This window comes from Chlorocebus sabaeus, chromosome 7 (genome assembly GCF_047675955.1).
Source record: "Chlorocebus sabaeus isolate Y175 chromosome 7, mChlSab1.0.hap1, whole genome shotgun sequence".
Taxonomy (NCBI): domain Eukaryota; kingdom Metazoa; phylum Chordata; class Mammalia; order Primates; family Cercopithecidae; genus Chlorocebus; species Chlorocebus sabaeus.
Genome location: NC_132910.1, coordinates 80,899,954 through 80,924,079, shown reverse-complemented (window position 1 = coordinate 80,924,079; position 24,126 = coordinate 80,899,954). Strand labels below are relative to the sequence as shown.

At 37.9% G+C, this 24,126-nt stretch overlaps 1 pseudogene; it reads right to left on the bottom strand.

The window, feature by feature from the left end:
• Positions 1 to 20,637, bottom strand: LOC103236254 (elongation factor 1-gamma-like; annotated as a pseudogene).
• Positions 20,638 to 24,126: the final 3,489 nt, after the last annotated feature.

The window sequence follows — 24,126 nt, the reverse complement described above, 5'->3', positions numbered from 1 at the left end:
TTAAATGACCCCCATCACCCTGCAGGCAGGTAGGCGTTGGCAAGAGATGTTCACTTGGCAATATCGCTCTTTGCCCATATTCTGGAAGGTCTCCTTCCAGGAAAAGTACGCTCCAACCAGGCTCCCCGCTGCCAGGAGCCGGTTTTTGCCATGTGTATGACTGGTAGTCCATATGCCAATCTGGACTCAGCAGAAAGGCAAGCTCCTGGCCTCAGAAGTCGCAGACTCCAGAAATTTAGAGCTGCTGTTGTTGGTTCCAAAGAGGATGACACTGGTAAAGGCATCTTCCTGAGCTTGTCCAGTCGCTTGAACATTCCAGTGATGAGATTGCAAGTCATAAAGGTCTGAGTGAGTTCTTTAGGGAAGAGAGATTCTGATTACCACAGGGACCAGTCATCCTTATCAAAGTGCTCCCAGAAATAGGGCAGCGCCACAAAGTGTGTGTCCTCGTTGGAGTACTTGTGCTTAAATTCATCCAAAACAAAGGTACTCCTGAGAAAGTGAGAGAAGAAGTCTTTGACCTTGGGCTCAGCAGCCAGCACCTGCTCACGTTCGTCCATCTCCTCCTCAGGAGCGGGGGCAGCCGCCTTTTTCTCCTCCTTCCGCTCAGCCTGGAGCTACTGCTTCCTTTTCCGTGAACCTTTCCCTTTCCATGAGGTGTCTTTTTCAGACTGGCTTTCTGCAAGCTTTTTAGCACTGAGCCATGTTCTCAGACAGTTTCACCTTCCCTAAGACAGTCCGGAATTGGGGCTGGTTAATGAAGTTGAGGAACCAGCGTTGGTATTGGGAAAGGCCTGGCAGAAAGAAGGCTCCAGGACCTGCTTATAGAGCCACAACAGAGTGCAGACAACTGCGATGTCAGCCAGAAGAAGAGTCCTCGGCTTCAAGTGAGCATCCAGCAGCCCCCAGAATTCGCCTCACCTCCGGCTTTGCATTCTCAGTAGCCGGTTTGTTGTAATGCATGATGCCCAAGGTGGGGAACACCGAGGTACCTGCTGGGGGCACTGCATTGCTATCAGCGGAGCTCACCCACTGCACCACCTGCGCTGCTGCCTATGGAGTACTTTCCCACCGTTCCTCATTGCTCACATAATAGGCAATGGCATTGCTTTCAAACACACAAAATCCATCGTCACTCTCAAATGCTGGAAACTTGCGGGCAGGAAATTTGCGAATAAATTCAGGGGTGCTGTTGGTTTGGTCAGAGTGGAAGTGAGGTAGTACAGAGAGCACGCAGACCTGAACCCCGCTGTAATGAACAGCAATGAAGACCTTAGTTTTCAGGATATGTCCCAGCTACCATGATGATTTCCAATTTAATATTTTAGTATTAGGATAATTTTGAATTTATAGCAAATACATAATATAAAAATATAAACATATAATATATAAAAATATGCAACATAGAACAGTCTATAGTGCTTTCTAGCATCATGTAGAACTCCAAATAGAAAATCAGTGAATGAAAATATTTCTATAAAGATGGAAAACATTGCTGTAGTAAAATGTTAATGCCCTAAAAATTAATTATGTCTTTCCTAATCAGGTGATGAATTAATCATGATGATTCTGTTGCATACTTCTACAGGAAAGCACATTAGATATATGAGTGGTATAACTTCTGAAATCCCCACATATTCAACCTGTACCCCAAAGCCTTATTTATATCTTCAGTTCCTCTATATATTCACAACTCTACTCTTCTATCATTTTCTTTAATCTGATTACTGTCGTGGTCAGTGACTGCCTGAGGCCCGTGCAAGGGCAGTTAAAGAATTTACCAAGACAGTAATGAGTTTAGAAAGGCAGATTTATTAGAGAAAGGAGGAGATGCATTGCAAGAAAGCAGTGGGCAGTACAGCAGAGGGAAGGCTGTCTGCAACAAAGCAGGGACTTGATGAGTATGTTAAACGGTCGTTGCTTGAGCTGAATGCTTGAAACAGGATATTTGGGTGCCCGTGGGCAGTGAGCTGAGTGCTTGGGTTTGATGTTTGGGTGAAAGTGAGCCATCTGCAGTTGGCCCAGTTTCTTAAACATTCACTCCCGTCTAACCCTGTTTCTTTCCTGCCAGCTAAGCCCATTTATTAATTTTCTTTTAACTCTTTTGGGTTCCACATTCCTCTACCCTCTCTGACAGAATAACAAGCACAAATCTTAGGGATTAGGACAGAGGTCTCATCTTCCAACTACTTTCTGCTGCCCTGGGGCATAAAGCTGACTCTACCTACAGTTATTGGTGGGTAGAGGGACCCCATGGACCACTGTCTCAGGTTATGGGACTTAAAAGGTTGGGCACACCTGGAAGATGGGTCTTGGGAGACAGAGCATGTTTCTATGGAACTGATGTCTAGCAGAGTCTAAAGGAGACTCTGGGGTCTCTGGGGACAATTCACTGATACCCTTGCATCATCAGAAGCTTGGTATGAAACTGCTACACTCTGGAAAAAAACAAATTTAACCAGTAAGTTAGAGAGACAAGTACTGGAGAGAAGTAGCAGTATAGACGCAATTGGTCCCCGCAGAGGGACCTCATAGAGCCTCCTAGAACTTTCTTTAAGAAATTAGGTATTTTAAAGTGGTTTTCTTCATAATCAAGTGGCCTGTTCCTGTACTTCCCTTGATTTTTGCTGGATATTTCCTGATTGATTTACACAGAAACAACATTCTTCCTGAAGGAACAAGCATGTCCTTCCCTGGGCTGCTGTGAGTAGATTAAGGGCTCATCTATTTTGTAGGACTACTCCAGCAGGGGGATTGATTTGTTGATTCATTTTATTTAACGTTTCTCTGATTGTGTCCAGGAATTTTGCAAATTCTTGGGGAAAGAGGAGATAAGGACAACATCTGTAATTCCTGCCACTGCAGCACCAGTTATATTTAAGCTGGCAAGAAAGGAAATTTAGTGAATGGCCCTTTCATCTCAGTATATGGGAGACTATTGGAGGCCTAGCGTTGGCATTAGTTCAGTTAAGTTGGCAGTGTAGAGTTGGGAGGTGGAGTTACATATCCTAGAGAACAAGCAGGGATACATAAGCATTAGTTACACAAATAAAGTATAATCCTGATTTTCAGAGCAGTACTGTGTTAACTGAGATGAGGCCCACAATGGTGGGAATTTGGTCAGATTTCAGGGTGAGATATAGTGTAATTTGTTAAGGAATCTTTTTATGACTTGTTTGGCTCTTTCTACTTTCCCCGGAGATTGTGGGTGCCAGGATGTATGTAAGTAATACTTAATTTGAAGAGCTTCATTTACTCCCTGTGTTATCGGAGAAATAAAAGTGGGGCCATTGTCTGACTGTAGGGAACAAGGGAGCCCAAATGGGGAGGTATCTAGTCCAAAAGGGCCATGATGACTTTGAAGGCCTCATCAGTTTTTTTGGGAAAAGCTTTTATCCATCCAGTAACAGTATCTACAAAGACTAGCAAGTAAGCATGTGTATAAAATTTAGTTTCCAGTCCTGCCCTGGCAGAGTCCCTCATCTTTGAAGGGGTTTAAGGAGAGGGGCAAGTTTGTGGGCTCCTCTCCGTTAGACTGAAGCAGGGCATTATTAGGAAAAATTTGGAAGGTGGACAGGTCTTTAACAAGAGTGTGTCCAAACAAGTGTGGGTTATCCCTAAATCCCTGGGGAAGGACTGCCCAGGTTAACTGTAGAGAAACATGGGTGGAGGGGTTTTCCCATTCAAAGGCAAATAAGAATTGGCAGTCTGAATGTATTGGAATGCAAAATAAGGGATTTTTAAAATCTAATACTGTGAACCTCGAAGTGCCAGAGAGAATTTACACTTAAAGGATGTAGGGATTGGAAATGACTGGGGTATATAGGGATTACTGCCTCACTGATGGCCCTTAGGTCTTGTACCATTCTATATGTGCTATCTGAGTTTTTAACAGCTACCATCAGGGTTCTACGGCCACTTGCAAAGATTTAATAACCCCATGACCAATAATTTTTCTATTAGAGTCTGTAGGCCCATTTGGGCTTCAAGATTTAAGGTATGTTGTGGGAACCTAGGGAAAATATTAGGTATTCAGATGAATATTTACAGAGTCTGCAAACAAAGAACTTTCTGCAGTGGAGATATTCCGTACCTCTGGAGGAACTTGTGAAATGGAGGGTTTTAGGACCTTGGGGCTTTTGGTGGGAGGAGCTAGTAATGCCAATATTGGGCAGGCGTGCTCAGGGAATTTAAAGCTAGTTTGGAGTTTGTGGTTGTGTCCCAAGTAATGGGATAGGACAGTAGCTTGGTAGAACCTGAAAAGACTGAGTGAAAACAGTTTTCCCCAGGGTGCATACTATGGGAAGATAAAGCATCACTGCTGTGGCCTGCCATCTATGCTGGCGAGAAGGATCAAAGACAGAAAGGTAAGCCCAGAAAAACTAATTAGGGCTGAATAATTAGCTCCTGTGTCAAATAAAAACTCAATCTTATTCCCTGCTCTATTTAGGGTTACCGGAGGCTCAACCATAGAATGGTAAATACAGGGGCCTGGATGGCCTCTGAGCCCTATCAGTCATCTCTCTCTGCTTTATCCGTTCCATCAGCTTCCTCATAGCTGAGGAACAGAGTTAGGGGCATTTGCCATTGCTGTTCTCCAAACTGGCTCCCAAAACTGGGTTACTGGTTGTGGGATGAGCCTCCTACATGAGGAAGAGAGAGGTAATCCATTTCCAATGCCCCACTTATTTGCAGTAAGAAAGAGATGATTGAGGAGGGTTTTGACAGTTCTGGCTGATAGTCCCTGGCTGATTACAGCAATAGCAGATAGTGAGCTCCTTTGTGCCCATAAGGCTCCATCTCATGCTGATGGCTGGCCGGGGGCCCTTAGTACGTGCAGAGAGTTTGCAATGGCAGCAGCCAGGTAGTGAGTGTGCCACTCATCTCTTTCTCAATACTTCCTATCCCATTCAGACGTGATATTTCCTCCCATTATTGAAGAGCTTGAAGGCCATGTCCAGCAAGATGGCGAATGGTGTTTGTGGTCTTTGGTCTAGTTTCTGGAGTTTGTGTTCAATATTTGGAGACATCTGGCTAATAAAACAAACAAAGAAACAAAGAAACAAACAAACAAAAAAAACAGCCAAAATAGCTAGGTTTTCTGGGCTTTTGGGGTCCACGTTAGTATATTTGCTCTTGGCTCCAGCCAGCTTGGAGTAAAATAGAGCTAGGTTTTCATTTGACCCCTATGTTACCTCTCTTAATTTGGCTTAGTTCACCAGTTTTATGGCAGCCTTTTTCATGCTTTCAATTAAACAAGTAATTATATGATTATGGCATTCCCTGCCAGTGTTTCCCTCTTGCTAGGTCCATCTAGAATCAGCATCAGGAACTCTGTTCTCCCCAGTCGAGAATCCTAAGGGTTCTGGACATGCACTTCATCTTTCCCCCATTGAGCTAGAGACAAAATGTGGGACCTTTCCTCATGAATACAACAGGTGGTAAAGACAATATAAACGTCCAGACGAATGAAATCAGAGGAAACAAAATGTACTCTGAATTCTTTTATGAAGTGAGAAGGGTCCTGGCCTTGGTCCGAAGGGAGCCAAGTTTAGCTTGTATCTGATAGAAGTCCAAAATGGGAAAGGAACATGGACTCTGATGGTTTTTAGAAATGGTTTGCCACTTCTCAGAGTAGCAAAACTTTTCCTGGGGCTGAAGTGGGATAATAAATGGCTCCCTATCTGGTATGTGAGGGGAGAAAAAGGTTCAAGGTAGGAGGGAGGCAGAGAGAAGGAGGTGGAAGGTGGAGTGGAAGGAGGGGAAGGCATTGGAGTAGATACACTGTTGGGGAGGAGGAAGGGGAGGAAAGTGGGGAGGATCTTGACCATGGGAGTATGAAAGAGGGTTCATCTAAAATGTCTGGAGTCAGGAGGAGGTGGTAAGAATTTTGCTAGGCACATTCAACAGTTTCCTTGAAAGTCTGGGTCCCAACCCCAGGGACATAAAAGTCTGGATATAAGGAACCTCAGGCCATTTGGAGGAATTTTGACAACACAGATTAAGTTGAAAAAGAGTATTAAAATCCAAAGTCCTATTCAGAGTCTAGGTTAATTGATCTGAGAGTTTATCAAGGGGCCAAACGACATTACAGAAGAAAATTAGGCAATTCTTCTTGAGAGTCTGAGAGCGAAATTTGTCCCAATGTTTTAGGATGCAACCCAGAGGTGAGTCTGAAGGAATACACAAAGTTTGCTCTATGCTGGGACTGGAAAATGATGAGCCACTGGAGGCTGATGTCTGCTGGGGCATGAAGTGCACTTTTTCTGAAGGTGTCCTGACAGGGGAAAGGATACCACTCAAGTCTGCTGGGGTACTTCTGAGATGTCCTTCCTAGAGGTGTATTGCACCTATTCGGAAAGACCTCCTGGCACTGGGGACAATATTACTGGAGCCTTGCACTAGATGGCCTGTCCAGGTCAGAGGTATGAAGATGAAGGGAGAACTCAGCCTGGAACCAGCCCCAGGAGAAAGGATGGGAATGAGGAGACTCATCACTCCGAGGCCACTGGCGATCACCTGATTTGGGAACATTTGGAGCCGGAGGTCTGGCTGCCTTTATGTGAGAATTAGAGTAAGAGGAAGAGATGGTTTATGTCACTCAAAATGTATGTGGATTTGCCCTAGAGGAGCTGCTGCTGATAATTCTGCAACATGCAGGGATTGGAGACCTCTGACCAGAAAGGATAGGAGACAACCTTTCTCCCTCTGGACAAGGTAGTCAGACGTTTGCCCTTCTGGCAATACCAGGGAGCTGCCCTGGCCAGATGCCACTAGTTACCAGAGCACTACTAGATGCTGGCTGCTGGAAGTCTGAAAAAAGAAAGTGAACTTAGGTCCCTCACCTGAGTGGATGGTGGTAGTCAGACACTTCCATGCAGACAACTTTCAGTTTCACCAGAATATAGCCCTGACCATAGACTGTCAGTTGTTTCCATCTTGGGTGCTGTCCACAGAGGGTCCTGAGTTGGAAGACAGAAAGGAAGAGGGGAGAGAGTCACAAAATGTCATGGACAATGACTGCCTGAGGCCAGCATGGGTGGTAAAAGAATTTACCAAGACAGTCATAAGTTTAGAAAGGCAGATATATTCAAGAAAGGGGAGCTATATTGCAAGAGAGCAATGGGCCAAACAGCAGAGGGAAGGCTGTCTGCGATGAAGTGGAGACTAGAGGGGTTTTTAAATGGTCACGCCGCTTGGGCTAAATGCTTGAAACAGGATGCTTGGGTACAGGCATGTGGGGGATCAGTCAGAGTGGTGGGAGAAGCTATAGGGAAAGGAGCAGGCCTTCTGAAAGGTTGGAAGGCTCTGCATAACTTTGGGGGAGAATAAGCTGAAGGCAGCTGTTCTCTTACCCTGAGGCAGAGGGCGAGGAATAGGTAAAAAGGAGTATAGGGGGATTTATCTTAAATGGCTTGTTTACTTTTGTTGTCCAGAAACTGACCTTTGATCATCCATGTGTGTGACTGCTCCCTGAAAGGGGCAACAATATTAATTACCCACAGATTGTGTTTGCTCCAGGCTTTCAGCATTATATGTGTACTGAACAAAAGCAAGCAGCTCCAGCTGTTCGAGGCTGCCGTTTCTTCAGTCACTAGCAGCCCCATAGCTGCTCTTACACTGCATACCTGTGTCTGAGTACTCCTTCCATCCTTCTCTCGGCCAGGGTCTGCACTATGAACCCGGCACAGGTTTGGGTTTAATGTTTGGTTGCAAGTGAGCCATTTAGAGCTGGCCCAGTTTCTCAGAACATTTGCTGTCCTCTATCCCTGTTTCTGTTCCTGCCAGCTAACCCATTTTTAAATTTTCTTTTAACCCTTAGGATGCCACAGTTATTAATAATTTAACCAAAGAGCTAATTTGTTTGTTATCATTAACAATATACATAAATGCTAAGTGATAAAGCACTAAAAATTCTTTGAAAACTTCAAATACAGAAAAAAATGGCCTGTCTTTATATAATGGTACTTCCACTATGCTGACTAAAACAGTTTCCTCAGCCATCAGACAAATCTAGAACTGATATATCCACTTGTTGAACATTAGGCCATGGTACAGTTGAGTTGGTAATACATTTGTTTTGTGTAAAATTTCCCTCTGAAGCTTTTTCTGAGCCAGTGGATGGGCCTTTTTAAATGTAGAAATTGACAGAGCCACTGTTTTCCTGATCAGATGTGCCTTCATTATATTTCTTTCCTAGTGAATCCTTAGATACAATGTAACTTTTGTCTTATATCCTTTGCATTGCTGCGATTAGACTTTTTTTTTTTTTCCTGTTTTGAGGAATCTGTGTACTTTACTCAAGGCTGCAGTTGCTATCTAGTTAATTGATACCACCTGTAATTGATACAGGATAGAGGTCAGGGCCTCACCAATTGATCATCCACTGATCAATATTGCCATTCCATCCATCAAAATATATCCTTAAGAGACAATGAATAATTCAAGTTGCTGTGGTCATGCATACTAAATGTGGCTTCATAAAATCTACTCCTTTTAGTATCATTTCTGTATGTTATCTCTGATTTATAACTTACTTTTTGAAACAGTTTTACTGGTTAAGTAATGGATTCAGTTTCTCTAAAGTTTCCAAAACACTCAAAAGGAAGTTTTGTATAACTTCTGGGTGGAGTAATTTTAATTACATTAATATCATAGAAGCCAAGGGAGAAAATATAAGGGCAAAGTGCATAATAACAATGCCAATCAGATTATTGATCTCAATTATTAGAAGTCCATCAGCCAGCACCTTTCTAATAGTGCAACACATATTACAGATTTAATGAGTCTATATTTTCCAATATCCTTTATTGTTTGACCCATTCCTCACTCTGGTCTACTCTTTATATCTTACCAAATAAATGTATAAAAATGTCTAGCCTCTTTCTTCGTAATAACAGATATGTTGACTTATACCTCAAATCAACCAAAATGATGAGTTAATGGGCCTCCCATGTGGTTCCACTGTTATCTTTGTTTTATATTTTGCGTGAGTGTAAATCTTTCTCCAATTATAGTTTTTGCCATTGCTACTCGTGTTTGACATATTACATCTTGTCAGCCACTTCTAGTCTCATTCAGAGATTAAAGTCCTATGCACTTTTGGAAAACTTTTTGAAATATTAGGCAGAAGCATTTGGTACCTTATATAGTTTGGATATTTTCCCCCTCCAAATCGCATGTTGACATGTGATCCCCAATATTGGAGGTGGGGCCTGGTGGGAGGTATTTGAATCAAGAGGTTGGCTCCCTCATGAAAGGCTTAGTGCCGCCCTTGTGGTAATTAGTTCTCTGTAGTGAGATTTCATTCTTTTAGTTACCAGGAGATTTAACTCTTAAAGAGTTTGGCACCTCCTGCCTCTCTCTCTTGCTCCCTCTCTCACCATGTGACACGACTGCCCCCCCTTCATCTTCTATCATGAGTAAAAGCTTCCTGAGGTCTCACCAGAAACTAAACCAATGCTGACGCCATGCTTATACAGCCTGTGGAACCATGAGCCAAATAAATTTATTTTCCTTATAAATTATCCAGCCTCTGATATTCCTTTACACATTAAGTTATTCCACTAGGAAAGCTTTCTAACTTGTATACTCATGTTGAATACTTTTAGGGTGGACAAGTTGTTCCTCACTGTCAATTCATAAACCAGTGTGATGAAAGGAGCACATATATTGCATCAGAAAACTGGACTGCACTTAATTTTCAAAAATTCATATCTTAAGAGGGTGTTACAATTTGCAAATTTCTTATTTCCAGAAGTCCAGAAGACTATGGTAGGTTGACTTCAGTCTTCATAGGAACGTATAATATCACACTTTCTGAGCACATCCTATGAGTGCATGCTTAAAGCCAGTAATAAGCTTCAGAAAGCTACTGCTAATGATGTTGTCATCTCAGCTGAAACTTCCATGGAGTCTGCTGCTGCTTTAGTCTTCTCTTGATTCTGCAAAGTGGCATGATCCCGAGCATATGCTTCCAATTTACCAGCTAAATCTGTGTCTGAGGAACTCTTGCTTTCTTTGATGGCGGCTTACCTGTAAACTGAAGTCAGGCCAAAACTCTTTGGAATTTGATGAATATACTCTTGAACATGAAACACTGGAAGAATATTTTGTTTTAGAGTAGAAAACATCCTGTAAACCAACTATTTCATGCATAGTGCCAGCAGCATTGCCAGATTTGCCATCTGTGTAGCAAAAGTTTGTCTATTCATGTTTTATAATTAGAAGATTAACAGGTAAAGGAGTGACTTCTCAGTTTCTTTCACTAGAGCCTGAGCTATGTCTTGGGTCCTCACTACAGCCACCATATAAGTGTCATCCCTCCTAAGTGAATCTTTTCAGTTCAGATCCTTTCAGTTATTTGTCAAGACTGGAGAGAAGATGGTTGCTTTAGGTGAAAGTTTTAATTTACATGACCTTTAACATCCTTATGACTCAAATCCTTTATGATTTCCAACAGAACCTCAAGGATAGTTTGTCCATACTTCCAGGACCACCAAGTCCTTTTTCTACCCTGAGGCTGACTTCTCAGGAAGGCACAACTCCAGTAAAGCTCTGCTGGATCCTTCTCCATTCTTTTTACTTTAAAAACAGTTTAATCACATGGATATGCTATTTATATTAGAAAGTTATTGCATTAGTTATCTTCTAATACATAAAAGTTTACCCTAAAACTTAGCTTAAAAAGCATTCATTATCTCACACAGATTCTGCAGGTCAGGAACTTGGAAGAAGCTTAGCTACCTGTGTCTAGCAGTAGATCTCTTATAAAGCTGCAAACAAGCTGTCTGCTGGAGCTGCAGTTATCAAAAGGCTTAACTAGACTCGTGGCATCTACTTCCAAGCCCTCACATGTAGCTATTGGCAGTAGGCCTCAGTTCCTACGGATATATAAGCCTCGAAGATATAGTTATTTTGCATATATGGATATAAATGTGATGACATGAAAATATTAATAAAGTTGATGTGGAGAGAAATTAATCAATTTTGTTTTGACAATGATAAGTTTCAGGTAACCATGAAGAACTCAGTTTATACTAGATATTTGGAGATTCAACACTGTTTTACTTGGGAGAATTCAGAGATTGGGATGAAGATTTGGTATTTTCATAGTCATCCAGGGCAGGGAATATAATCTCAAAACAAGAGGTGGGAACTGAATAGTGCAGGAACAGAAAAAAATATATATAAGCAAAAAGAAAAAAAAAGACCTTTCATGAATGAAAGGAAAAAAAATAAATCATTGCATTATGGCTCATGAAGTTATGGGAAGAAAGTGAGTTCCAAGAACAGGTTCAAAAACATCAAGAAGATGAACACACACACACACACACACACACACACACACACAGCCTCAAATTAGATAACTGGTTCCTTCTCAAGCCACGATTTTGTGATTTCAGTACTATTCACCTCCGGCATCATGGGTTCCCCACAATACTATTAACTGGGATTAATTTTGATGAGGCTTTTACTACCAGCTTTTTAAAAACTAATTCATCCAAATTTTTAGAGCATTAACCAGCAAACTTAATCAGACACCGGATCGTGTAGTGTTCACCTTCTGTCAGCATGTCACTGTCTTTAGCTATAAAGCTGACTGACACGATTCCGAATAGAAAAAGGTATGGGAAAGTGAATATAAAGGAAAAACATTTGACAGTAGATTCAAAACATATGAGAGGAGAAAATACCTGAATAAATATACTTCTGCTTAACATTTATTGAAACAAGCTAAGATACTAACAACATTTTTATTTAAATGTCATGTGTCTTTTTATGCTATATTACAAGAAACTGCTATTTACTTGATCATTTTCTTATACAAAGTCACCTTGCAGAGGCATGTCATGAAATTCTCTCTCCTTCCGCCCATGATACCAGTTAGTGGTGGAGTGTCTCAATCACCCACTTCTCCTCACACCCAGACTCTCAGGAGGTTATAGCTTTGGGAGGATGGGGTGAGGAGTTCAGTCCAGGAAAGGGACTAGGAATCTAAGCAGTTGAGGCCGCCTCAGCTGGAGAAGGCGCAAATGAGATAGTAAGTCATCCAATATCTCAAGCTAACCAGATATCTCAGATGTGTCAGAGTACATTACCCCAAACGTGGCCATGTGAATGTGAGTGGAGAGGCGTGAAGAGAGGAAATACAAGAAACAGTGCAGTGAGGGTAAGCTAGCACTGCAGCAGCTTGTTTGATGGCAGAGCCAGGACATTACATGGCACTACAATCCAGGGGACCCGAGTGAGAGCAAAAAAGAGGATAGGAATTGTGAAAACCTCAAAGAATTTCCATTAACCCCTCACCTGCAACAGCATCCCCTCCCCTTAGACCAGGATTCAAAGGGCTGTCACTCCAGCCTTCTATTTACTGCTTTATTTTCCTGAAATTGATGTGGCTGTAGGGAAACATTATTTACAAATCGTAACAGCAACAGTAAACTGGATCAATTAGGAGTTAAAATCCTGGTTCAGCCTCTCATTAGCAGCGTGGCTGGGATAGGTTCTTGACTTCTAAATCTTAGTTTCCTCAACTGCAATACATAAGGTTGATCCTATATGTAACTATCTTTTGGAATTGCAAAATGTAAGTGAAATAATTGCCTTTTATTGAATAATTTCTAAGTGTTTTACAAGCCTCATCATATATTAATCTGTGCAACACCCCATGAGTGGGTTGTTTACAGAAGGTGGAACTAATAGAGGAGATAGCTAAGATTTCTGATACTACAAAACTAGAAAATTACAGAGCTGCTCTCAAACTCAGGTATGCTTAGTTTTGAAGTAAATATTTTTGACCCCTGCCTGGCAAAAGGTAAACATTTAAATATTTCCTGCTATCATTATTAATATTAAAAATGAAAACTGGAAAAATACAAAATGACTAATGGTAAAAATAATTACTATTATCACTGTTCTAATAACAATACATATTTATTGAGTACCAGTATATGATCACAGCCTTTGCATATATCATGCCATTCAATTGTGAAACATTTTTTATGTATTTATCTTTTTGAGATACAGTCTCTTGCTCTGACACCAGGCGGGAGTGCAGTAGCACAATCTCTGCTCACTGCAACCTCTGCCTCCCAGGTTCAAGCGATTCTCCTGCCCTAGCCTCCTGAGTAGCTGGGACCACAGGTGTGCGCAACCACACCCAGTTAATTTCCGTATTTTTAGTAAGACAGGGTTTCACCATGTTGGCCAGGATGGTCTCAATCTCTTGACCTTGTGATACGCCTGCCTCAGCCTCCCAAAGTGCTGGGATTACAGGCATGAGGCACCGTGCCCAGCCATGAAACATCTTTATGAGACTAGGGCCATTATTATTCCATATTCAAAGATGAGCATACTGAGGTACAGAATGTTGCAGTAACTTGCTCATGATCACATAGGTAGTAAATGGAGGAGTGAAAATCCAGACCATGCCAATGTGACTGGAGAATCTGCAGTGAGCACTCATCTATACTGCCTGTCCCTACTTAATCCAACTTCTCTTTCTTAACCAGGTTCTTATTTTTTTGTTTCTGTGTGTGTGTGAGTGCATGTGTATGCATTTCAATTGTAGTATTCATATTAAAATATTCAAAAGTTGTATTCATAATGTATTTCACATTTTATGCTGCTTTTTTCTTCCAGCATTGTCTCATAAGTTTTTCTTATATTTTTTTCAATTGCCTTAATTATATTTATTTTATTCATGAATAACATTATATACAGTAATGTTCTAAAATTGTGGAGGTATTCTTCTATGATTGGACATTTTATTTAGCTTGTATTTGATTTTTGCCTAACATAAATAACTCTACAATTTATTTTTATAGATATGAGCTTTATTTTAGTTATCAAATTATTTCTAAGCTAAATTTTCAGAAGATAAATTGTTACATTAAAGTATATGAAACTGTTTATTACTTCTTATACATAATAACCAATACTTCACTGAACGGTCACCACGTTCTCCAATAATAGCATCAAAAGAGAATATCAAGAAAATAACTGTAAAAACAAGGAATCTCCTTTTTGTTTATATATATATATTTTGTTTACATATATGTATATATATAGAAAGAGAGAGAGAGTCCAAATGATGCTTCAATAGCCCCTGGAATGTGCGTGGCTTGAAAGTGTGCATCCAGCAGAAGTGATGAGTTACGGAGTTCCCACAATCATTTCTGTACCCCGAGCCCCAGCAACACATGTACAAGAAAGCTTGCCAAGGCTTTCTTGGATTCAGAGGCCACTGAACAGCACACCTAACCCATCCCAAAGTCAATAGGGAACACTCAATCTTGGGCTCATTAACATTGTGCCATAACCAATAGAGCTAATTTTCCTACTAATACCTAACAGCAGGTACTTAATAAGTTCTTGTTTCCCATCTTTTGCTCAGTCTCATATGCCCACATTCTCTCCTGCTCCTCGGAGTTCCCAATAGCCTCGAACTTCAAACTTTACAAACCGTTTTCATTTTTCCATTATAACTTCACAAAGATCTGACTCTTTTAAAGATCTTTTTATTTGGAGAATATAGGAAAGGATTTTATCAACATTTTCTGAGCCATTATATCTCTGGATCTAGCAGCTTTTTGTGTCATTCTACCACATCTCTCTGTTTTTAAAAATTATTTTTAAATAATTGTATGTATTTTAGATGTTTAGCATGAGGTTTTAATATATGTTCATATACATAGTGAAATGATTACTACAATCATGCAAATTAACATATCTATCTCCTCACACAGTTACTATTTTCTTTCTTTTTTTGTGGCGAAAGCACATGAAATCTCCTTTTTTTTTTTTTCCTCTTTTTTTTATTTTTTTGAGATGGAGACTCACTCTGTCACCCAGGCAGTGGCACCATCTTGGCTCACTGCAAGTTCCACCTCCCAGGTTCACGCCATTCTCCTGCCTCAGCATCCCGAGTGACTGAGACTATAAGCGCCCACCACCGCGCCCAGCTATTTTTTTTTTTTCCTTTGTATTTTTATTAGAGACGGGGTTTCACCGTGTTAGCCAGGATGGTCTCGATCTCCTGCCCTCATGATCTGCCCGCCTCGGCCTCCCAAAGTGCTGGGATTAGAGGCGTGAGACATTACGCCCGACCGAAATCTACTTTCTTAGCAAATTTCTAATGTGCAATACAGTATTTATTACTGACTGTAGTCATCATGCTGTACATTGAATCTCTAAACTTCATCCTGCTCAACTGCATTTGTGCCCTTTGCCCATCTCTCAGTTTTTTTCTTACCTCCTTGCCTCTGGTAACTACAGTTCTACTCTCACTTCTAAGTCTTTGACTTTTTTAAGATTCCACATTTAAGTGGGAATATGCAGTACTTTTTTTGTGTGTCTAGCTTATTGCACTTAGCCCAATGTCCGTTAAGTTCATCAAGGTAATTGCAAATGGCAGAATTTTTTTCATCTCTCTTGAATTTCTGAATTTACAGTTGATCCTGAATACTAGTCTTTGACAACAGTTTATATAGTGAGCATCTGCAATAAGTGTGTACATTGACAACTGAGTTTTTGTGTCAGTCTTATAATGGTTATTTTGTGAGGTTTTTTTTCCTTTTTTTTCCCGTTAGTTGAGGTTTTGATCTTTTGGAGCACAAGGAAGCTGTTTTCTAGACTTTGTGGTCCATTGGTAATATCGTTAATCTACCTATTTTACTCAGGTTCTCTATAAATAATGTAACAATACAAAGCATGCCCCTGTGGTGGCATCTGTTTTATTTGGAGCTCTGTGGAATTCACTGAAATATTATTAATGGCTAACTTCAATTTATAAATTCTGTCATATTAGTGAAATGTGATTGCATTTTTAAAGAAAACTCAATGTTAAAATAAGCTTCATGTCTTAATATGAGAGCATTGCTTTGAGTTGTTTTTATATTCTAAGGTAAACATATGTAATGGTTTAAGTGAAAGAAAAAAATATCCCAGAGTAAATGTTATCTGATTAGTCCATTTACAACTTCTTTTAGGCTTTACATATGACAAGATTACTCACAAAACTATTCTATCTTGTCCATGGCACAGCTATTTTAAAACACCCCATTATCAAAGGGTTCATTATTATTATTATTTCAGTTGTTTAAGCATTTCTTAAGGCACTATTGTGAGGCTATAATTTCTTCTAGGTGCTAATGAAACAAGGATAAATAAGACATTGTCCTTCCTGTACAATGAGGTTTACAGTACAGTAAGAAAAACAAAATGTAAGCATATCACCACAGTTCGATGTAACAACTGCTAAGCTGGAGGTATGCACAAAGTGGAAACACTTGTGAAACCTTTATTTGCTTTTGATGGCACTAACATTTGCCACTATCTTGTTCAGTGTATGAAATAATGTAGTCTCCCGCTTTTCTATTTTTTATTTTACAAGGTCCTCTTGCTGTTCAAGGTTAGCATATGAGGGCCCATATTAAATGTTTATTTTCCTATAATGATGTTGAGATGATAATATTTACTAACTTTCTTTGAATTACAGCAAAAATAAGAGTTTTTAAAAGGCATTGCTTATTTTGATCTAGCACCTTGACACTTTTATCTGTCCTTACTTTGAAGATGATTCTAAAAGGAAATTTCAGATATACTCAGGTAAAAAGATTTACATAAAACACCCCAAACTCCCAGCTGAAAGATATATCATTCTACATAGAAAAATGTGTTTTAAACTTATTCATGCTTTGCCAGACAATGATGACAATAAAAACTAGTCTTCCCCAACGTATACAGACGTCCCCTTTTGATATGTAATTTGTTACTGCTTAGCAATTCGTTAAGTTTCCAAACAGTTCTTTAAAAGTGAGTCAAGAGGCAATACTTACCTGTATTTGCCCACTTGATAGTTTGTTGTCTAAACTGAAAACTTGAGATATTTTGATATATTAAGAATATAGAGTTCTGTTAATTCAAATTTCCCTCATCTAATCTATACAAAATAATTTTGATGAAATACTTATTGCTTTCAGAAAGGTAACAATATTGTTCTTACCATGTACTTTGAGTATACACATTTGTTAAATATGATAAACCTGCCCTTAGACATCAAGCAGATTCTCTAAGTATTAGCCCATTAGCTCCCTGTTGAAGAAGCTTCTTAGATAGCATTCCCTAAAATGAAAACCCAAACACAGGAAATAAAGATCTTTTAGCTTTACATATTTTACATGTTTTGTTAATGGCCCTTATTTGGAAGTGTGTAATAAGTTTTGGTTTACATGGCTGTTCATCCCACTAAACTATGGCCTCAGTATCGTACATCCCACCCTAGTAAACATATTAATCATATTAGTGAATGAACATCTGATCATCCTCAGATATTAAAATAACAAATATAACAAAATTAAATGTAGAAACTTTCTTCATGCCCTGTTTATTGCTTTTATGTAAAATGTAATGTTGGATTGAGAAAAGGGTTTTTAAATGTAATTAGAATAAGAGAAGTCACATTTTTAAAAAAGAAGGAAGAGGATCTCTTAATGCTTACTGTGATGATATTAAATTACAAGATAAACCAACAGGCATAAAGAAAGTTTTAGGATTTCTTTCATTAGATTTGCCATGCTCATTAGTCTTTGAGTTAAGATTTTGCTTCTGTCTGTTTTACGAAGATTTAGTTACGGTTTATAGAAGTGAAGAGGAAGTAGGAACTGATGTGGGAAATTGCCTTGCTAAGAACCCTGGTTTATAGTGGTGATAAACATAAGTCAAAGAGTCCAACAATCTTGAAATTGATTTTTATGCAATGAACAGATGGCGAGCCACATAAAAAATGCTTAAAGAGTAAATACTGTAATATAAAGAAATACTTATGTTACTGTGTTAATTGCAAAAGGAAAATATACACTTTTACAACAATTCTGTAAGAACAAGTATTTGTTGATCCTACTATGTGCACAGTACTTTGTTAGTTGCTAGAAATACAGTAATGGTTAAGACAGAGAGTTCTTGTTTTAGAGCCTACAACCTAGTTAGATTTGTGTGGGAGTGGGAGGCTGAATGCAGACAATTAAACAGATATTTAATGGAAATGTTTTAACTCCTAAAAGGGGGAAGTTGCAAGCTGCCTCGGAAACTGCTGTGTGAAACAATTTTAAATCAAAGAACCAAGGAAGGCTTCTAGGAGGAAAACCTCATAAAATGCATTTCAACTAAATTTTAAAAATAGACAAGATATCAAGCTACTACTACCTGTGATTATGTCTAGGAATAAAACTATATACGGCAGATCTCACTTTTTTTTGTATTTTTCTCTATGTTTCAAATTGGTACTGTTTAGTGGAGATAGCTTCTATAAAGGGAAAAATGAATTATAGATTAAGATGACAAAATAGCAATAAAAGGATATAAGTTAACTTAGGTACGAAGATGTTAATGAAAGAATAAAGAATAGGAACTTGCATAGAAGAATTTCCAACAGATCTAAATTATGTACTGGTTAAATGTGTACACCTATATGCTCATTTTAGGCAGTAGGCCAAGGTGCAACAAGATACTTAGATATAATAGAATGTTAAAATAACTCCAAGATGGAGAAAATCAAGAAGCCAATTGCCCCTCTTCATAGCTGTTCTCAATCAGCCTCTCAGTCCCTCTCTTTCTCTGTCAACATATTTAGTATCTACTCTCCACATGATTCCTTTTCATTCTTCTCTGAAGAGTGAAGTTACGTGCCAATTTTGTTTATTTATTTATAATGGAACTTTTTAAATGACTCATTTTTATGATGTATTTGTGATATTTAGTATAGAATAATGTACATGACTTTTTAGAATATTAAAATTTTCCCCAAATACTGGATGTACTTAAAGATCTCAAGGATTAAGTTGTACTTCAAATGGCACAACAAACAATATAACCAATAACTTTCCAAATGAGGATTGTATGATGACAAAATATTTTGTATCTATACTGCATTTTGTGCCTAATATATAGTAGATTCAGTAAATTAGTCTTAATGATTGATGAAACAAATGAATAAATTAAAATATTGCTTCATATAGACTAATACTTTCAGCCAGGGACAAAAATTTACTCCTTTAACTTCAAAATACTCATGAGTCTGTTGTTATGAGTTCACTCAATAAAATTGATCATAAGGATGTGAGTACACTTATGTTCATTGTCTATAATTATGTAAAAGATGCCTTGTTGTATACCCCTTAGTATTACTTTTAAAACACTGAAGAGATATTTCGGTGAAAACTTTATTTGCTTTTAAATCATAAAAGCATACAAAAAATAATCAACAATTTATTTAATAATTTTAGAAATGTTACTTTATTTGCACATGAAGTAATGAAATTATTTTTGAAAACCAGCAAATGGGTAAGTCCCTCCTTGTGGTGCATAAAATTCACTTGAGCTATGGTCATGCACTTTATAAGTAAGTGTTTACCTTTTCATCTGATCCTCTGAGAAATGAATGGCTAATATGAATCTTGAAGTCAAGATAGTATCAGTAAAACTAAAATCAAGAATAAAATACTAACTAGATTAGTGGTGGAAAGAACTCAGAAAAGAGAGGAACCTCAGTTATTTAGTACTTAATAGGTGGTTAAGTTATCATCATAGAGAAGTAAAGCAAATCTTTGGTAAAATTAGAACCCTCATCATTATAAAAATGAAATGGATTTTTATATCACCAAAGAGTGTTAACAAAGGATGCTCATATTTTATTAATTTTGGAAACTCATATAGTCAATACTAATTCTTTAAGGCATTATTAATATTTGGAAACAATGTGATTTACTCTCTCTGTGTATATAAATATATATATATATATCTGTGTGTACATGGTTATTTAGATAACAGATTTTTTTTTTCTAATTTGAAGTGTTCATTTGAGCAATATAGTAATCAAATTCAACAATACTTTGGAGTTGTGTTTTAGATCTAAATTCAAATATTAAACTATACTATTGCAGTATCACACAAGTATATGAGGAGACTTCAAAAAGTTTGTGGAAAATAAAATTGAAGATAAAAATACAAACATAAACTGAATTTCTCAACATAAGCTCTATCAAGACACTATTTAAGACACTTTTGTAAGGAATGATATCAGTCATTAGTCCATCCTTAAAAAACTGAGGGTCTTAGGAATTTAACCATGCCAATGCAGTCTTTTTTATGTTATTAACTGAAGAAAAATGAGTGCCTTTCAAAGATTTTTTTGATTAAGAAACATCAACAAGTCAGAATGAGCCAGATCAGGACTGTAAGGTGAATGCCTAATGATTTTCTACAGAAACTCACAAAATTGCCCTTGTTAGATGAAAGGAATGAGCAGGAGTGCTGTGATGGTGGAGAACTCTTCTCTGGTAAGCTTTCCCAGGCATCTCGTTATTAAAGCTTTGGATATCAAGACACTCTCATAATTAGCAACTTTTTTTATTCTTTGGCCCTCCAGAAAGTCATCAAACAATATTCCTTGCATATTCCAAAAAACTGTTGCATGATCTTTGCTCTTGACTGGTTCACTTTTGCTTTAACTGAAACACTTTTACCTCTTGATAGCCACTGCTTTGATTGTGCTTTGACTTCAGGATCATATTGGTAAAGCCATGTTTCATCTTCTATTACAGTTCTTCCAAGAAATTCTTCTCGTTTGTTTACCATTTCCCTTGAAAGCTCTGCTCTCATCTGCAGCTGATCTGGATACAATGATTTGGCAACTACTGAATAGAAAATGTGCTCAACTTCAATTTTTCAGTCAGGATTGTGTAAACTGAACCAACTGAAGTATCTACAGTGTTGGCTATTTTTCCCCCTGTTAATCATTAGTCCTCATCAATCAGAACATAAACAAGATGAATTTTTTTCTCACAAGTTGGTGTTAGATGGTCTACCATCGGTGGCTTAATCATCAACATTGTCTTGTCCCTTCTACAAAACTTCTCCATTTGTAAACTGCTAATACTTTAGAGCTTTGATCCCATACATTTTTTCATAAAGCATCAATTATTTCACCATTCTTTCACCCAAGCTTCATCATAAATTTAATGTTTGTTCTTCAGTTTTATCAAAATGTATGTTGCTCTGACAGGGGACTCTTCAAACTGATGTCTTATCTGTCTTAGTGCTTCAAAGGCAATCAGGTTCAGACATGATATAACAAGTTAATATGAATTTATTTTGGTGTAAAAAAATTAAAATCCATGCATCATTTTTTCATAGTATGTATTTTCCATGTATTTTTTGAGGAATCTTAATATTGAGCCAATAATATAAAATGGAAATGATATAAAAATGCTGGTTTCATAGTCAAAATTAGTTGAATATTATTATTTTTATATGAAATGACATAAAATTTTAAATTAATAGACTAATATAACAAGTGTGCATTTGTACCCCCAAATCTGAAATAAAAGTTGAAATTATACAAAAAACTTAATAGGCTCGTTTTAAGAATTGTTTTAAATTCACAGAAACTGTGTCCAGATAGTATAGAGTCTCCACATACTTCCTACCACATACACACAATTTCCCCTCTGACTAATATCCTGTATTAGTGTGGTACATTGTTACAATTAATGAATATATTGATATATTGATACGTTATTCTGAAGTATAGTTCATAATTTATACTAAGGTTCACTTTTTATTGTACAGTTCTATGTTTTTCACAAATGCATGTCGTGTATCCACCATTACAATCTCATACAGAATATTTCACTGTCCTGGAAAACCTCTGTGCTTAACCTATTCACCCCATGCTCTCTCTTCCAAAACCCAGGCAACCACTGAGCTTTTTAACCTTATCTACAGTATTGTCTTTTCCAGAATGTCACAGAGTCAGAATCATATTATATACAGGCTTTTCAGACTGACTTTTTTTTTTTTTACTTAGTAATATGATTTAAGGTTCTTCAATGCCTTTTTGTGGCTTAATAGATCATCTCTTCTTATTGTTAAATAACACCCCATTTCATGTAATATATATGGTATTTGTTAATCCATTCAACCTACTGAAAGGTGTCTTGGTTGCTTCTTTCCAGCTTTTGGCAATTATAAATAAAGCTGCTATATGCGTTCATGTGCATGTTTATATTAGATATACATTTTCAAACTCATTAGGTAAATACCTAAGAATGAGACTGTTGCATCATATGGTTAAGACTCTGTTTAGCTTTGCAAGGAATTGTCAAACTGTCTTCCAATATCACTATACCATTTTGCACTTCCACCAGCAATGAATAACTTTTTCTTTTCCTTCTGGTATTCCTATTACATGCATTTATACCTTTTGTAATTGTCCCACAGTTCAGCACATTGTGTTTAAAATTTTTGTCTTCAGTTTTCTTTTGTCTTTACATTTCAGTTTGGGAAGTATTTATGGACATATCTTGAATCTCACTGATTTTTTTTTTAATTGGTGGTGCACACTCTAGCTAGAAGTCCATCAAAGGCATCTGCCATTTCTATTACAGTCATTTTTATTTCTTGCATTTCCTTTTAATTCTCTTTCAGAGTTTTCATTTCTCTACAATGTTCATCTATTCTTGCATGTTGTCTGCTTTTTCTATTATAGTCCTTAACATTTTAATCTTTATTTAAATTCACTTTCTGTTAATTACAGAATTAATGTTATATTCACATTGAGTTCTGATTCTTGCTTTGCTTCTCCAGATTTTTTCCTCTTTTACCATGTTTTTAAATATTTCGTTGAAAGCCACACAGGATGTATTGGGTAACAGCAACTGATGTAATTAGGCTTTTAGTGTGAGGACCAGTGTCAATCTTGCTAGGAACTATGCCGTACAAGCTGTAGTTGCCAGATGCATCAGTTTCTTGCATAGTTCCCTTGTCTGTTTCTTCTCCTGTTGTCTTTGAATTTCAGTAAGAACTCCTTCAATAAATTGTGTGTCTTCCAGCTCTCTCAATTGTAATCCACTATTCTTATAATGGAGCACTGTTGATGGGATGGTAAAATGTTAGGGATAGGAAGCATTCTGTAATTTTATGATTAAATCTCAGTCTTTAGCCAGCTTCTCTAAGCTGTTGATGTTCAGCATTTCTTAGCCTTTATTCTGTCTCCTGTAAGGAGACAGAAATGCTACAGTTGGCTAATTGTTTTTCCTTCCAAGTCCTATAAGGCTCTGGTAAAGTAGTTTCATTTAGAGAGCAGGCCTTCATTATGGAGAATGCTCTGAGCACTTTAGTTACTTTTCTTTTCCCTATACCTGCATAAGACTGGGCCCCCAAAGGCCTCTCCACCTTGTAGTCTAGTGATTAGGATTTGGTACTTCAACACTGTGGCCTAGGTTCAATTCTCAGTCAGGGAATCAGTCCCCTGGAGATCCAAATTCTTTAACTCAAAAGGAAAAGAAGTGGGGAGACTGGGCTCCCAGGAATTTCTAATTCTCAAACTATATAATCGCAAGCAGATTGTGAATTCAAACTGGTTTACTAGAGGCTGCGTGTTTGAGTTTACAAGCAGCCTCTAGCAAATCATCAAAAGTACTATTTAAGTGTTCCTACCAGTCACTGGGTCCAGTGGCTTCTCTGCTTCAGGTAAGCTGACCTTGGCTGTGATTCTCTCTATTGACCTGTCTCTCCATATTTCAGAGTGGCAATTTGCCCTGGGACTTCAATTTTAAGATGGTTCTAAGAAAATTCATTTTAATTTGCTTATCTTTTTACTTGTGGGAACAAGAGTGACTGCTTCTAAGCTTTTTGTATGTCAGAGCTGAAACTGAAAATATAACATAACTTTTTAAGGAAAACATTGCCCAATATTAAAAGCTCCCATATAATTTTAATATAATGGAGAGAAAAATAAAAACTTTTATCAAATTATTCATTTGGCTTTCCATTAATTCACTAAACAGCATTTATTGCAGTATTCTAATTTTGGACACATGATTTTCTCACCATACATAATTTTCACAAAAGTGTCACAAAATAATCCCAAACCCCTAATGATGTCAATCAGCTACGACAGTTATTTACAGGACATTGTTGCTACAGCTTTTTTCAATTACAGAATTTTATGGTGCTAAGGTTCACATGGCCCACTGATCACACTTTTTTTCCCCAAAAAATATCATAGGCAGCCTCCTAGATAAATTTCAGATATTTATCTAAACTTATGGACAGTGCTAATTA